This window comes from Parambassis ranga, chromosome 8 (genome assembly GCF_900634625.1).
Source record: "Parambassis ranga chromosome 8, fParRan2.1, whole genome shotgun sequence".
Classification (NCBI taxonomy): Eukaryota; Metazoa; Chordata; class Actinopteri; family Ambassidae; genus Parambassis; species Parambassis ranga.
Window position 1 is genome coordinate 6,129,949 of NC_041029.1, and position 17,427 is coordinate 6,147,375.

At 43.3% G+C, this 17,427-nt stretch overlaps 1 protein-coding gene across 4 annotated transcripts in view; it reads left to right on the forward strand.

Moving 5' to 3' along the window:
* Nucleotides 1–17,427, forward strand: part of prkcab (protein kinase C, alpha, b) — a 73,289-nt gene that overhangs the window by 3,297 nt on the left and 52,565 nt on the right. The gene's annotated exons all lie outside the window — the stretch shown is intronic.

Below are 17,427 nucleotides of genomic sequence, written 5' to 3' on the forward strand. Positions count from 1 at the left end.
ATTTGGTCTTCACCTTTTTAACTATAAGAGTATTCATGTAAAGCTAAAAACACAAAAAACACTGGTCTGATTGAAAGGAATACTCTTATAGGTATAGCACAGCTAGAATGCAGCATGTTAATGTTTGTGGGGCATGTGCGGTCTATCACAGTTTTGAAGAACACTTGCAGGACTACTAATAAATACATTATTCCATTCTTCCATTTTAATTTTTACAAAAACACCTCCCTCCCTCCCTCCCTCCCCCTTCCCAGTGTCAGTTTATATTTGAGTTTGATTAGCAAACTTATACCCACCCTTCATCAGAAGTCAAATCTTCATCATCATGCACAGCTGAGGGTGCGCCACCACTCTGTGAGATGTTCGTCACCCCTATGGGCAACATCATGTACGTGTCAGAAACAAAGACGAAATCTCCATAGAGCCATAGTGGCTGCATTGGTGTAGTAGAGCTACACTACCTCTGCTCAGAGTGGAGCAGTGGACCTCATTAACCAATCAAGGAGCAGAAGTGTGAACTCCAAAAAATAAACATCTCAGGTGATGACACGCAGCGCTTCTCTACTCAAGTGACGCTGTTGAGATCTGAAGTGTCCTCCTGCTGCACTGAATGGCGAGTAAAGATGGTCTGGATATGATCATTCATTACGTCTTGTTTGGGTTGTTTCGCCAAGGGGTCTAGTACGGAGGCTTTCAAGCGGCCAAACATATAAAAAACTGTGTATCAGCATCTGTTTTATTCATTTATTAAAATTCAAATGTATTTTGTTTACTATATTTTTCCATAATTTCCATCATTATTTTGCTAAACCTGCTTATTTCTGTATTCGGAGTTATGCCCAAAACAGTTTACTTGCACCTATATCCACCTGACCATAGGGGGGCGCTAACAATGTAAGCATTCATTTACAGAATTTAACCAGTACTGTAATTTTGTAGGTTTTTGCAAAACTAACAGTGCTGGGGGAAAAAAACCCTGAAAAAACAACAAGAAAAGTCAAATGCCACATTCTCAATAAATAAGTCTTATAATGTATTTTCAATTACAGGCAGTACAGTAACAGAAAATCTTCTTAAAGCTTTCTCTTCAAATGTCTGATGAAAGTATTTGGCAACTGAAATATTTTCTTGATTGACATAAAAATCCTGCTGGAGTGCTTTCAGTTTGACTTCAAACCTTATTCAGACGTGCCTTCCAAGTTATCGAGCTCAGCACTGAAGACCGCTCCAGACTAATTAAAATAGTATTATGTGGAGAAGTGACTGAAACATTCTTCAATATATCAGTTAACCCTCTTTCGGCTCAGTGGCATTAATTACACCAAGAGTGGAAGCTTAGCCTGGCTGAGATAATTATGTGTAATTCTGCCATTGCTTCCCTGCAGCACATTCAGAATGTCTCTCTGTCTCCCATTGAGCATGGGCTGCTCTCTCTCCCCCTCCCTCCCTCCCTCTTCACTCCTAGCTGTAGAAACAAAAGGGGGCCATTTCCACTTTGTTATCATGGTAACAGCTCTTCTGGGCAGTGCGGATGTGTGTTTTACGTTATCAGATCCCACCCGCTCTCAGTGATTGCAGCCCCCCCCCCTGGTCTCATACAGTCTTGAGTGCTGTATATTCAGACAATTAATTCAGCGACACATTGGAAATTCTCCCCCTTACAGCTTCATTTCACTGGAATCAACACATTTTTTTGTGCATTGATTAAAGCAGAAGAAATTTAAATCCAATTTGATCACTTTAAAAGCATTTTGTTTTTCTGTGTGCTTCAAAGGCCACCGGTGTCACACACTACCTAGAAATATTGTGCTTGCTGAATATTGCTTGTCAGCTTGAAGTCCCCCCCCCCCCAAATCAGTGTGCCAGTTAGCGCTCCTAAATAAAAAGTGATGCATGATTATGACTATTCTGTGTGAGGATTTCCACAGTCTGGAGGAAGGGAGGGGGGGTGGCTCTCATTAAAAGTCTTCACTCTAAGATGAGGATGATGATGATGAGGAGGAGGAGGAGGAGGGATGATTGGGAGCAAGACAGAACGGTTGATAATGATGTGTGCTGCTACAAGACTGCAACGATGCGTTTAATGTGACACGGCAGCGTCAGGAAATGTTCTGTTTACACAGTGATGCTCCAATATAGCAGAAAAAGTGACGGTAAATAAAGGCAAATCACAATTACATGGCTTCCCAGTAAAACAACCCACACTATAACTGCCTCTTGAAATATACTGAATATCATTTTAGTTATGTTTTCATGCATTTCTATCATTATGTGGGACTGAAGGCAATAGTAAAGATAAACTTTACAGGCTGAATCTGCGCCTCGCTTCAAGTGTGTTACCTTGGAAGGCTGTATACATTTACATGACAGCTCTGTGACAATGCTGTCTCATTCTAAAGCTTCTTTCAAATGCAGCAAGTATATAGTAGTATCCGATGCACCACCTCTGGTTGCTAGAAGACAGAAAGTGGCAGCTAGTGAGGACAATTGTAATTTGTCTCTCACATTTTAAGACTCCGCCTCCTGTATATACTGTTTTGTTTTGTTTGTTTTCCAATGCTGGCGAATCAGTTTTGTTTTACAGAAATTCTTTTTTTTTTGTTGCCTCATCTTCATTAATTACTTTAAACTCTTGCCAGATATAACATGATGTGCCAAGGTTACTATGGTAACAGTGCTTGGACATCATTCAGCCCGTGATGGGCCAAATATCTTTCAACTAGTATACCCCAGGCAAAAGAAAAAAAAAAAAAAAACACTAACATAAATCAGCTTTTCTTCCAAATATTCCTTAAGTGATGCATCAACATGGCCGCTTGGCATCAGCTCCTCAGCTTCCATTTACACAAATAAAGAGGGGTCTCAGTAGCTGTGATAATGCATTCATCAGACTGTCTGGTCGGCTGTTTTTTTTTCAATCCTAGGAGGCAGTTAAAATCAAGATGTGAACAAATCTTTGGAGATCCAGAGCTGCAGCTCTTTGTGATCACACCCTAGAGCCCAAACATTTGGGAGGACGCCGTTTCATAATCAATTCAGAGCAGCAGTGACGGACACAAGTGCAGTATTTTCATTTTAACAGACTGTCTCAACAGATCAAGTCACAGTGTTTTGCTTGCATAACACAGTGTCATCTGGTGACAATAAAAAGGGGTCTTTTTGGAGCCTCGGCAGCATTACTCAGCTGAGAGTGGGTAGTTAATTGTCAGGGAGCTGCTTGTGTGTTTTTGCTGAGACACAATGCGGTGTAAGATGACACATGCTGTTCCCTCGTAATCTCCCTTTTAACAAACAAAGGCAAAAGAGCAGTCGGTAAGGCCTCGGAAGGAGAACCCTTAGAGGGGGGGGGGTGCAGCAATGAAGTCACTGCAGCAGACGGATGTGTGTGTGATTCTTTTCCCCAAAAAAACTTTATGCGGCTGCTTTGCCGGTGCGACTGAAAACAACAACAGGAAGCGCTTTGTTTTAAATTTATCTAAAAAAAAAACGCACCAAGAACAGAGACAGAGAGATATCTAACGGGATAAACAAGATGAGTGGCTGCCTCCGATTGTCACTGCAACTTTCTAGTGTGCCGTCTCAGGGCTTCTTTTACAAAATGACTTTTTCCCCCCTCCCTTACATATTGGTTTGGGTCTAACATTTCAATCTGACACAGTGAGAGCACAAAGCCAAAGTAGCCTTTATCCCAGCAGTGCTTTACAGGGTGGAAAACAGCAGCATGTTGAACCTTTCTTCATCCATAATAGATGGAGCACCAATGATTTATATAAAGGACACATATCAGAAGACCTACATTCCAGCATCAACCCCATCCTTCTCCTGAAAACATGTTCATATGTTTTCTATCACTAGAGGATGGATCAATTAAGCTGAGTGTGTGAGTGTGTGTGTGTGTGTGTGTGTGTGTGATACTCACCTGTCTATTGCAGATAGAAAGATTCCCCTCCCTGGGGAATTTAGAGCAGAAGTGCTCACCTCTCCACGTCTCACCGCTCCAGCTGTGCTTAATGAATTCTGTAGTGATTACACCCACTGCTATTTCAGGAACGGTTTAAGTCGGAGATATCAGTCTTGACCCACATAAGGTGAGCACAATGTGCACTCAGGAGGATTTCCACAGACAGAAATGAGAAGTTTCTTATTTAATCATCAGTGTTGGACATGCTGAGAAAGTTTATTGTAAGGCATAGATCAATAGCCTTAATATAGCATCATCATCTAATCTTCAATATTTACTAGGCAGTTTAACAAAGCTATGCTGTAATTAGCTGTGGTGTCTTACTACTTCTCCATTAATAATTTAGCATGCACTGCAGGCCTATTGATATATTCTCTTGCCTTTAAGAACTGAAGCTAGCATTGCTATTTAGCCCTACCAGAGTTATCAGTGTCTGTGTCTAGTATGGAAATCATCTATCTGCTGATATGAGGGCATTCAGCTTGGCAGCGACTCATGTCTCATTGTGGTGGATTAGTACATCAACTCTGCATGATTCATGATTTCTCTATGATGATGATAAGAATTCCAGGTTTTTGCACATTAAAAACATTCAACAGCATGGCCTCATTATCTCACTTAGAACGTGTAAACTCGACTAAAAGGTGTGTGCTGTGATGGAGGGGAAAGCTGCGGTGCTTGTGTGTCTAAGATGGACACATGGGACTTTCCCAGCCTCAGAGTAATATTTTTTGCTATTTCTGTGCAAGGACAAAGATGCAGGGAGACAGGGCAGCAGGGAGAGTGAGGGAGAGGCAGAGGGTTAGAGAATGTGTGTGCCAGTTTTCTGAAGCGTGCACTGCTTCTTCCTGCTCCTGCTGTGTGTGTGTGTGTGTGCATGTGTGTGTTTGAGGGTCACCCAGTCAGAGTCTGCAGTACAGCTCTTAGTCATCCTCACACCTCGCTTCCTTTTTACCTGACTGTCCATCTGTCTACATTTTTACCACCGCTTACTGTAAACAGATGAAAGTATGCTAATTTTAGTTATGTGTAAGATTCAGCAAACACTAATGAGGTGTAAAATAAGGCAGAAAACGCTGTTTGAAAGATGCACGAAGAAACACATCCACCAACCGATCACGCCGATTCATTTTCAGCCATTTGTCCTTTATTTTTCACACTCCCACTGTGTTTTACTATCATTGTGTGGTTTGATGTAGGCAACAACACTACTTTGGGTAGTGACACGATAACATGTGATTTGCTACCTTAAAAGGCGACAACAGCGGTGGGACAATTTCAGCTCATAGTTGTCAGGGTTGTTGACCCAGATGCAGACAACTCAAAAAGGCAAACGTTCAACAAAAAGGAGAGCTTAAATGTGTCTTTTCAAAAATTCAGAACCACAAAAGAAAACCAAACAAAGAAACAAGCCAAAACCTGAGGAGAGCAGTCCGAAAACCAGCATGCACTCCACGGAAAAGTAGAGGGAACGGGAAACACTCAAAGAAAACAGAGGGACCTCACAAGACAGTCTGGCACAGGAAGGAGGAGTACAAGGGTGACAAGACACAGGTGAACACTATCAGGGCGGGCCAGATAATCACACAAGGTGGGAAACACAAGAGGAAGTAAAACACACGGGAAAATGCAAGAAGGCGAGACTATCAAACTAAAACAGGAAACGAGACTAAACCACGGGAAACATAGTGCACTACTCTTGAGGTTTGGACCATATTACAATCTATTGCTAAAGAGGCACATAAAGGGTTATATTGTGGCCCTCCGGGAGATATTATGTGGCTGCTTATGGCTGGAAACTATTTTTTAGCCTTAATATTTTGTAAGTTTGCTCTAATATTTATACTTTAAAATGTAAAAATGCATGTGCCTTTTTTGTGCGTAAATATTTAGTTTAGTTGTTGAATTTATATTTTTTCCCCCATTTTTGTACTTTCTTGTGGGAGAGACGGACAACCGGAGACTGAGGCTGTCAACTCCTTGACTCCTAATTGAGGGTGTCACTGTTTTGTCTCCTCCCCGTCTTTCCCAGCCTTCCTGCTCTGCTCAGGGGCAAATATAGCAACATGCACCACAGGGGAGAATCAGCGTTCTGCATCCATGTTTTTTCTGGCATCTGTACAGTGGGATGGAAGGAATTCTATCCTTTGATCTGCAGTATGCATAACCCTCATCTCTGGGGTTGGTAACTCTTACTTCTGTTCTATTTGTCTGTTTGTTGTTTGTGTTGGCAGTATCACAACTCTCTTAAAGAGACATTGGATAGTGAATGAAAAGCGAAAATAGCAGTTGACTGAAAGAGAATCTATCAATTAGGCGTTGAGCTTTCTAAGTAAATGAATTAAACAAACATGAATACAGTTATTTTTGCTGCCCTGAAGTGTGGGTTTGTGGAGGTTGCATTGTTTCATACCATCTGTTATATTTTTAAGGCAGCAATGTGGTAATAATGAAAACAGGAATACAGCCAACTAAACTTGGATTAAGGCACCAAAATGACTAGTGATTAAAAAAGCCAGCGCATTTACACTCACATTGTTCTTCATGGCTGGGGACGAATGTCTCGGAAACAAGGACCATCAGCACCGGTACCCCCCAAGGCTGTGTACTTTCCCCTCTGCTCTTCTCCCTGTACACCAACTGCTGCACCTCCAGCCACCAGTCTGTCAAGCTGATTAAGTTTGCTGACGACACCACCCTCATTGGACTCATCTCAGACGGGGATGAGTCTGCCTACAGGATGGAGGTGGACCGTCTGGTGTCCTGGTGTGCTGACAACAACCTGGAGCTGAATGCCCAGAAGACAGTGGAGATGACAGTAGACTTTCGGAAAGTGCCAGCTCCATCACCCCCCCTCACCCTGACAGACACCCCCATCTCCACAGTAGACTCTTTCCGCTTCCTGGGTACCACCATCACCCAGGACCTCAAGTGGGAGCTCACCATCAGCTCCCTCATCAAAAAGGCCCAGCAGAGGATGTACTTCCTGCGGCAGCTGAGGAAACTCAAGGTGCCAGCCAGGATGATGGTTCAGTTCTACACGGCCATCATTGAGTCCATCCTCACCTCCTCCATCACAGTGTGGTACGCTGGGGCCACTGCCAGGGACAGGCACAGACTGCAGCGTGTTGTGCGCTCTGCTGAGAAGGTGATCGGCTGCAGCCTGCCATCTATCGAGGACCTGTACGTCTCCAGGACTCTGAGGCGTGCAGGTCGGATCACAGCTGACCCTTCTCACCCTGGACACGGACTCTTTGAGCCACTCCCCTCAGGCAGGAGGTTACGGTCCATTCGGACCAGAACCTCACGCCACAAGAACAGCTTCTTCCCCTCTGCTGTTGGACTGTTAAACTGTAATTAATGCACTGCTCTGCACTGTCTTCAGAAGGTCACTTTAGTATAGTCACTGCACAATGACGACTATTTGCACTGTTTACTCCATCTTGCACTACTTGCACACGAGTACCACCTCACCGATCCATGTGGTACCTGTTACATTATTACATTACACTGTTCCATTCGATCATATAAGAGTCTATGTTTACCATTTCATCTGCACAGTATTTTATGTTCTGTTCATTGTATGTCTGTTACGCCATGTCTGTCATGTAAATTTAGCCTTACTTTAGTTTATTTACTTAATTTTATCTTAGTTTTTATCTTATTGCATGTTAATTGTCATATGTTCTTTGTATGCACCAATCACTAAGGCAAATTCCTAGTAATGTGAACCCCCTTCACTTACATGGCAATAAACATGATTCTGATTCTGATTCTGATTCTGATGATGTTAACCAGTAGTTTTTAAAGCACGTGAAGCTTTAAACCTGCATTCTTTCGTATGGCCAGCAGGAGACAATTTTACCATTTGATGTCTATGAGAAAATGGCCCAATGCTAGCATACATGGTGTGCATAGGTCATCAGTCAGTCACTGCTCATCTCTTCCCATTTCTGGTTTTAAGAAAAAAATATGGCCAATATGACGAGTGCCCACAAACCAATGGGCGACTGCCACCTGGAGAGGGGGATGGACAGCTGGCCCGTGTCACAATAGCACAGATTCTGTGTGTAGAGTTGAAGGATGGGCAGATGGTCAGGGTTTGAGAAGTGCTGTAGGCATGGGGTCTAAGAAACACGCCTTAGATCTGCTGACCTGCTCAGTCACTCAAAGCCTGCTTCAACTGGAGAGAAGGCTTTTCATGCAACAGGGCAGGCAGAGGTTGGAAGTTGGAAGTATCAGGAGAGATGATGCTTGTAGTCTGGAAAATGTCCTGAAACCTGAGTCAAAGGTCAGGGGCAGCTTGCTAATGGTGGCAAACAGTAGTGAGGGATTATTTTGCTGTTAATAAAGCGATGTTTCTGGGCGAGGAGAAAGCCTCTTAAGTATGTGAGCTGGTTGACAGAGCAGTGATATTGAGTTAGATACAGTCAGACAGCTGCTTTGTGCTCTTCAGTCCCAGAACTAAAGAGACACATAGTTGATGAATACATTAATGTATCAGTACAATGGCGCTTCATTTATGAGATAAAGCAGTGCTCTCACCACAAATGAGGATAACAACATTTAGTTCCCTAAAGGCCATAAATGCCTTGGCTACTGAGAAGATCATGTCTATCCCTTCTTACTTAACCAATATGAGACCATTTGTGCACACACAGTTGTCATTCTTGTCAAGTAATATTTTGTACATCTGCTTTGATACTCAGTGCCATTATTTTGAAATGTTGTAGCATTACATGTACGTTTGGAGTGTTTTCTTTTTGCTTTTCTTTGGGTGAGTATACACGGATTCATTCTGCAGTAGCCGTTGCTATAGTGCCTAAGTGCCGAGCAGAAATAGTCAGCCATACATCAACCGCACCCCACATGGCAACAGGACTACTCACACCTACTCACACACATGTATATACCAAAGGGCTGCTGTGTCTTTCATAACACAAAACATAGTCTGATCCCATTTAGCAGAAATATTACAAAACCACATCATCATTGTGACACAGTTGCAGGCTCTGTAATGCAAACTGAATGTCAGACAGACACTGTAGCCTTGGCAAGTCAGTTCAGACTGTGTCAACAGCTCTTTGATGCAGGCCGGCTGAATGGACGGAGCCCATCCCGCTGGAGCACTGCTAGTGGTGGTGGTGGTGGTGGTGGTGGTGGTGGAAGCTATTGAGAGGAGAAAAAAAAATAGGCCTCCATCTGAAAGAGCAGCCAGAGAGAGCCAGCAAGAAACACAGTGGCAGAGAGATGAGTGAGCGAGGTGGGCGTAATTGTATCTGAAAGTGAGGTTAACCACATACGTATTCAATGGTCTAAATTACCCCACCGCAGAGAGCAGTTAAAATGTAGAGAAGGGTGTGAGGCTGAAAACCACTTGTCCTACAGGCTTTGGAGGGTTTTATTGTCTCTCTCTCTCTCTCTCTCTCTCTCTTTTTAGTCCTAATTCATGCTTTATTTCAGTCACATGGATTTGTGTCTCACCTGGCTGTAGGGCTAAAGAACAAATGGCAACGATAGATTTGTTTGACATATCAACATCAGGACGCATGAACCCTAGTCTCCTGGCAGAAAGTCTTCTATTTGATTTATAACCTCACTGCCCCCTTCTTATCATCATTACTGCGTGACTGTATGACAGTGTGTTGGAGGAGTCCTGTTATACTTAAAGTATTAAAGTCCCTTTAATAGAAAAGTAAGATAATAATGGCATGGGAGGTAGCAGGTGCTAACTGAAACCATCTTGCAGAAAGCACAGAATGCCATTTCACCACAGCTGCTGTCTTTTCGTTAATTTCTCTCCAAATGGTATGAGCCATGCACTCGTCAGGCTGACTAATCACTCCGCACAGGCTTGGATGCAGGGGTGCAGATTAACTAGGCCAATTAGCCAAGCACAGAGACGCCTAGTGATGAGAAGAGTCATGCTCCCTTCTCTCAGCCGAGTGCCATTAATCAGCAATAAGAAGGCTGAAGCAACACTACAGTTTACTGACTGCTTGTCTACTTACAATTTTGGCTCAAACCTTTCTCTGCAGTTTTTCTGCTACAGAAACAAAAAAGAAATGTAAAAGTTATATTGATTCATGTGGCTAAATGTTGGATAAGGACATATGTTTGTGTGTTTATGTACATATGTATAGTGTGTGATGTATTAATGCGGATGCATGTGTGTGTGTTGACCTCACAGTGAGAGCTGCTCAGTCAGCTTTTGCTTTCTCAGCTGCTGTGCACATCCAGAATGGAGTCTGTGTCTGTGGCATATATATATATATGAATTTGTTATCCACAGCTTACTACCTTGAAAAAAAAAAAAGCCAGGCTGATTGATCTTAATTTAGCCGTTGTGCTTGCTCATCTGACTCCTGACTCCTGTCACGGGGGGAGAAATATGATTCACACTTAAATTTACTATGATTCATGCTTCTCTACTAAAGCACCATCACGCATAGTTGTTATTAAAGCTGACGCCTTGTGTCATTTCGCTATACTTCTGTGTTTGTATAGTCGTCAGATCTGATGCGGTAGTTTATGATCTTTACAATATTTAATAATATGGGTTTATTATTCATGCTGACGTTTACAATGAACTAAAAAACACTTACAGGATCTTGTCAGGTTGTAAGTAAACTAAATATTTAGGTGCAGTGCCAGCCGTCATAGACATTAGTCAGTGGATAAACTCTGAAGTCTGTGTTTAGCTTTGCTCTGTTATTTCGTTGATTGATTGTAATGATTTAGTTTTAACATGCATCTAATGGGATTATAGATGGTAGATAGAAAATAGAATTTCTATATGTACGCTATTAACTTCCAGATGTCCTCACACACCCGGCGAGACATCCGTTGCCTGCAGGTCCTAGTGCTGCTGAGGGGTCGGCTCGGCTTGTGCGTGGATATGATGTCAAAGGCCACATGCCTGGCACTCTGCCTGCAATCCTTCAGGAGCTTTTTTTATATTAAAGATGCAAAGATGCTGCTGCAGTGTGGTACAAGTTTTCTGAAGCTGTAGGTCAAGAGCGAACATCACTGCTTCCACATCCGTAGAGCCAGTGTACCAACCTGCTTAGCTGCCACATTTTATCAGCTGCAGCAGCTGGAGTTACAGCCCTGCAGCAGCATGTCTGTATGTAGCTTCAGATAACCAGACATGGCCAGTAGTGAAGTTTAGGACACATGTGTTTCTGTCTTACGTAATGCATAGCATTCACTTAGTAAGTGTTTCCACAGAGTGCATCAAGGTCTTTTTCTATGAAACATTTCCATTCAGATATGAGAGAATTTATAAAGAGTGCATTTTGTCCTGAGACAGATTTAGCCTTGACTTCACTGATCCCAAACAAATTAGTATAGGACATGCAGTGCCGCAGGAGCAGAAGATGTTGTGATGTTGATGTGTGGTATCAGCCTGTCCCTGGGCGCCAGACTCGGACTTGACCGTGACCTTTGCCTTTTGCCTGAACGCATGCTCTGTGTGGAAACTGTGCACATAGAAACCAGTGTGATAGAAAAGAAAACTGTTATCTGAGGCGGCTGACTGTGTCGCACGTTTTTTTTTCTTTTTTCCATGTGTGTACAATTTGGTCCTGTCAGTGTGCAGCAGTGTCAGCCTCAGAGCTTCTAGATGCACTACAACTAGCCAGACTCATTATATTACTACCACTGTGACACCTGATACATGGACAGAAGGGGCTCCGAGGCAGACCACTGCAGGTGATACATCACTGACTGGATGTGTGTGTGTGTGTGTGTGTGTGTGTGTGTGTGTGTGTGTGTGTGTGTGTGTGTGTGTGTGTGTGTGTGTGTGTGTGTGTGTGTGTGTGTGTGTGTGTGTGTGTGTGTGTGTGTGTGTGTGTGTGTGTGTGTGTGTGTGTGTGTGTGTGTGTGTGTGTGTGTGTGTGTGTGTGTGTGTGTCTGAGTGAGTAACTGAGAGGATGAGGAGACCAGGCGAAGTGAGCGAGCACTGGTGTCTGATAGAGATAAGGCACATGTGTGTTAGAACGTGTGCACGTTTGCTTGTCTGTGTGTGGAAAAACGAGCGAGCGCCGGCATCTGTGCGGGTCTGTGTGTGTGTGTCGGTGTGCAAATACAAAATGTGATCATAAACATGCACTCACGTGTGTGCTCACTGATATTTAATTCATAAGGTAGTATCAGTATTCCCCCTGTGTGTCTCAGAGATGCCTGGCATCCAAACACTCCCACCTGTAGTTTGGAATAATTGATCCAGTCCCCCTGTGTCCATTCTTTAACACAAACACTATCATTGCTGCATTGAGTATGTATTTGTATAACTATGGGCAGTGTATTTATTAATCACACCTGATAATGCATGATGCTGTGTGTCGTAAATGCATTCGGCTGCTAATACCCAGAGCTGACTGTTAGCATACCAACAAGTAGGATGGGGGGGGGGGGGGGGGGGGGGGGGGCGAGCCTTTAGCTATCAGGCACCCCTACTACGGAACCAGTTGCCAATCTGGGTTGGAGAGGCAGACACAGCCTCCACCTTTAAGATCGGACTTAAAACCTTTCTGTTTAGTAAAGTACGGAGCCCCTCTGATGACATGGTCAAAAAATAAATAAATCATGGCCATGAATTATGAATAACGTGCGCACGAAATACTAATTCATGGCCAGTAAATACTAATTCGTGGCATTCCAATTCCAACATTGGCATTCCAACCTGTAATGTGTGATGTTGCTGCATGTTTGTTCCTCTCTCTCTCATCCTCTCTGTTCTGTCTACCTTCTCCTTCACCTATGAGCTGGAAGTTTTTCCTGTAAAGCACCTAGAGACAATTTTGATTGTAAAAGGTATAAAAGGTGTATAAATAAAATTGAATTGAACTGAATATTCGGTGACAAGCCAGCTGCACTCAGTCCAGTGATACAGCCATAGGCGTCGCTACCATTGTATCAGAGGGGGACGTGTCCCCCCCACATTTTAAAACGGCCCGTTTGGACCCCCCCACATTTAGTGAGTAGGAAACTCCACCTAACGCTGTTTCGATTGCTCGTGAAAAACTCCGTTCCACTTGGTTCATAAGAGAATAACCTCACCGCTGAAATCCACTCCATGTTTTCCTGGTTACCACAGCGCTGCAATACCGTTACTATAGTAACGGACCTAACAAAGCCAGTGGCTTTCTTCGAGCGAGTGTAAAACACCGTAAAGAGAACCGTCGGTGCTGCTCGAAGCTGGAGGAGGTAACATCATCCCACAACGTCCAGCTCATGCTGAAGCCTGACTGTTTGTCACATGGCCCAGGAGACGTTAGGTTGATGTTAAATCAACAGAAAAGTTGGGAGGAAGCTGCTGTTTACTGTCAGTTACAGTAGACGGTCTTATTTGTCTGATGACATGTTGTTTGCCTTTTCTGCTCCCTCCCCACACACAATGGACATGAGGAGATTCTAACAAAGACACGGAGAGTTAGAGTTGTTTTCAGCATTAACCCATATTGTAATAAGGCCAGGTTAGCTCCTGTTAGCCTGCTTGCTTCAGCCTCGCCGAGCCAGTGCACACAGCCACCTGCTCCTATTCTTATCAGCAAGAATAAAACACATGTGATGGACCGTCAGGACACAGTGGAGCATTATATGAACAGGGACACACTGATGCAGCAGATGAGTGCATCATTATAAACACATCCACAAGGTTTGTTGTGAATTCAGCAGTTTTATAAGCAAATAAAAATAAAGACATGCATCTTTTTGTAAGTTAGTATTTTTAGTGTTTCAGTATTATCTGCATTAAGCAGTTTGGTTCATTTTTCTGGGGATTTGCCAGTTTTTTGTCTGTAAATGAGAGAAGGCCTCAGATATGGAGGCTGTTAGTGTAGTAGCACCAGTATGTTTGACAAAACTGTTGTTTCACTTGGAATTAGTTTCTGTTTGTCACCGAGTTTTTGTCGAATCTGTCTCTGAAATAGTCATGAAGTGTTTACTTCTGTAGATAAAATAGTTTAACAACCTGTTAAAATCCACAGGAAAACGCAACTACTTCATATTATTATATTATATTTCATAATATACTGATGTACTTTTTTCACCACCCACCCACAGAAGGTGCCCCCCCCACATTTTTAATGCTTCCTACGCCACTGGATACAGCTCTCACAGTGAAAGGGAAACCTTTTTCAGGAATGTCTCAACTTGGACCTTTCAAGATGGAGAAACAGCAGATGTCCTCTCCTTCTGACAATCTGTAATACATTTCCCAGCACTGCATCAAACTGTTGCCTTTATAATTCAATGAAAACAGAAAATATCAACCATGACGGTTACTGTGATATTTTAGTCAATCAACATTACTAGGCCAAAAAAAGAGACTTTTTTTTAGCTTCTGGTTTGAAAGGGAGGAGCAGAACCCCCCCCCCCCCCCCATCAGATGTTTCTATGATGGGAATGTGAGAAAGGCAAACCACAATGTCCAAGAAGGCAGACTTGTACCCGTGGGACACCATCATAGCTCCTGTAGCCACTTTACTGTGCCTTTACTCCACCTCGCTGTTGTTTGCGGAAAATACAGAGATGGAATCAATGGTGATGGCTTTTAAGCCTCGGTGGGACTTACCACACAGGTCATCTGTGCAAACATGTGACTTTAAAAGTCTATCTGGAAGCACCGGACAGGAAAATGACAGTAGCAGTGTACGAAGCAGCCAGTGTTCAGGTAGCTACAACACTGTTTGCTCTGGGGGTGGAGAAGCTTCGCCCATCAATTTGATGCATCATCTTTTCGATTTAATAGGAAAGGATCTGTTTTAATCCATCATCATTCTTAAACCTAACCAAGTAAAAGTGAAAAAGTCAAGATGTAAAAGACTGGACACAAACCCTTGTCTGCTTGGATTCACTGGCCATTGTTCGCATGTGTGTGTGCAGAGGTGGCATAATGGCATCTCTGTATAGAAGAGGCTGCTTGTAACAAGCCATCCAGACATGCATAATCAAACACAGATCTCAGAAGGCAGAGAGCCGAGGTGATAACTCCTCTCGCCTGTCATCCTGCAGCGGTGTGTGTGGATGGAGACGAGGAGGAGGAGCCACCTATGGCTGAGATGTGAAATGACAAGGCCAACTTCTCCTTGAACGCCATATAAACTCTGCCCGCGTGTTGACTGCCAATCACATGCTCCTTTTATGTCTCCGTTACTGTATATGAAATGCTGCATTTCAGTGAGATCGAGACAAGTGTTCTGTTTTGCATTGTTAAAAGCTGAGCAGCATCCTGACTGCGCCGAACCTTGCCTGAGGCCTGTTCTCTGCAGTTCCCCGCTGACATGCAGAAATGTTTTATACAGTGTATGCACACAAACAATTAAAATATGCATACATGCACAGGCGCTGTGGTGATGGAGACAATCGCTCGTAAATGACTTCTTGGGGAAGTTGATCGATTTTGTGACACACGGAGGATAATTATGATGCTCTGCTCAAATCTTATCTCTCTTATCTTTTTATTTCTGAACCCATTACCCTCTACTTCTTTTTGCTTTTCAGTCCATCAGTGCTTTTTTGTTAACAGCTTTGTTGTTGCTTTCAAGGTCACGCATTCACTCTTAAGTCTGTGCTCGTGTCTTGATTGTCTCTCTGTCCTTTATGTGGCTAGAGAATGCATAATTGAGCTGAAATTGAGTTCCCAAGCCTTTGTTGTAGCTCCAGCTCTGTTCATCTCTTCCGTCTGCAGGTAGACGCAGCTTGACAGTACATATATCGCGCATACTCCGTCTCCCAAGGGGGGGCGGCAAAAGGACAGAGACTTATATTGTGATGTACCAAAGCAATTTAGCCTGCTATAGTGTTGCCACAGTCTGTAACTCTAGACCAGAATTTGAAGGTGACTCTGTGTCTGATGTATTTTCACACAATTTTCTCCTTTTTTTCCTGCTTACATACATACTCATTAAATACATACTCATAAGCTTATTTTGATTCATAAATTTATATCAAGTCATATCAAATGTGTTGCACAGAATAATGTTGAAAGGCCGCTGCTGTGCTGGGTCTCAGTGACCACTGTCAACTGCAGCAGTCCTCCGTGGCTGCTAGCCGTCCATCTCCTCTATTCTCCAGAGACGTGTGGGGCTTATGGGTCATGTGATCTGGGACTATCACAATGTCAGATCTGTCATTCTGTCACACTTTCACTGGCAGGAGGTCAGAAGTCGCACTATTAAAAACTGGACACAAAGTTTTTTTTATTGTACGTTGCCTCTCTTGGTGATGATACTGACAGACGTAGTGTGGACAGGGTGAATGGAGATCAGTGATGATTTCATCAGATGAAAGATCATCATCAATCAAACATCATTAAATGAGAGAGTAGGGCTCAGCTGGTAGTCCAGATTAAATCATGTATATTAAACTCCAGTGTAAAAGCAGTTGGCTTGTGGAAATAATCAGGCTGGTAAACAACAGATAGATATAGTTTCTCTTTGACCTTTGAACGCCATCAAAATTTGACGAGAACTTGACACAGGCTAACAGTGCAGCTTCCCTCTGCCATGTGCAGCATACAGCACATCTCTGGGCCCATTGTACAGTTCTCTCTGTGGTCATCTTTCACCTGTTTCCACCACACTCATTCACTACTTACACAGGCTTGTGACAGGAATAGCTTTTCATTCATCATTCACCTGCATGTTGGTGCTGTTGTGTTTGCACATAGATGGGTGTGTGCATCAGTGGTTGCCGCCTGTGTATTTATAGTACCACCGGCCAGGTGTGGAGGAAATGTCTTGCTCAACTCTATGCCACAGTGTGATTTGGTACACACTGTTCCAGCCCTGGTCAGAATTGAGCCTAAAAATAACCAAGAGAGGACAACATTTCTCTCCTCTCTCCTCTCTCCTCTCCTCTTCTCTCTCATCTCTCTGTGACCCAACTTCACTGCCTCTTAGAGTACAGTGCCTTTTTGAGTAGATAATAACATTTCTTACTCTATTCGAAACACTAAAACCCTGTGGATTTGTTTCACCTCTCTCAGCTTTTTTTATTGGTCATCTTCCCACTATTGCTCCTGTGGCTGTCAGATCAAAGCTTCCGTTTTGTGTTCGGATGCACTCCAGGGGTACTGCATCGATTAAATGCGTCTGGAGGGTATTGAGTTGGCTCCATGCTGCAGGTGTCCTGCCAGGCGGCAGCAGCACAACATAATTCTATTAACAATGGCTCGGTAGATTATCGTTTCGCCAGATTAGCCAGGGCTAAATACACACACTTGAACGAATCACTGTTGAGAAGATAGGGATGTGATGTTATGTGTGGGGGGGGGAAAAAACACAATGCATATCATATGCATTTGAATGTAAGAGTTTAATATGCTTCCACCTTCGGCACACACAAATGTTTTGTAAGCTGCTTTGCAGCGCCAAAGCCCCTTATCTCTGTGCTTATGCAATTAGGCTGTTGAAACAAAGCCCACAGTAATTAATCATAATATCCCTGACGATACAGTA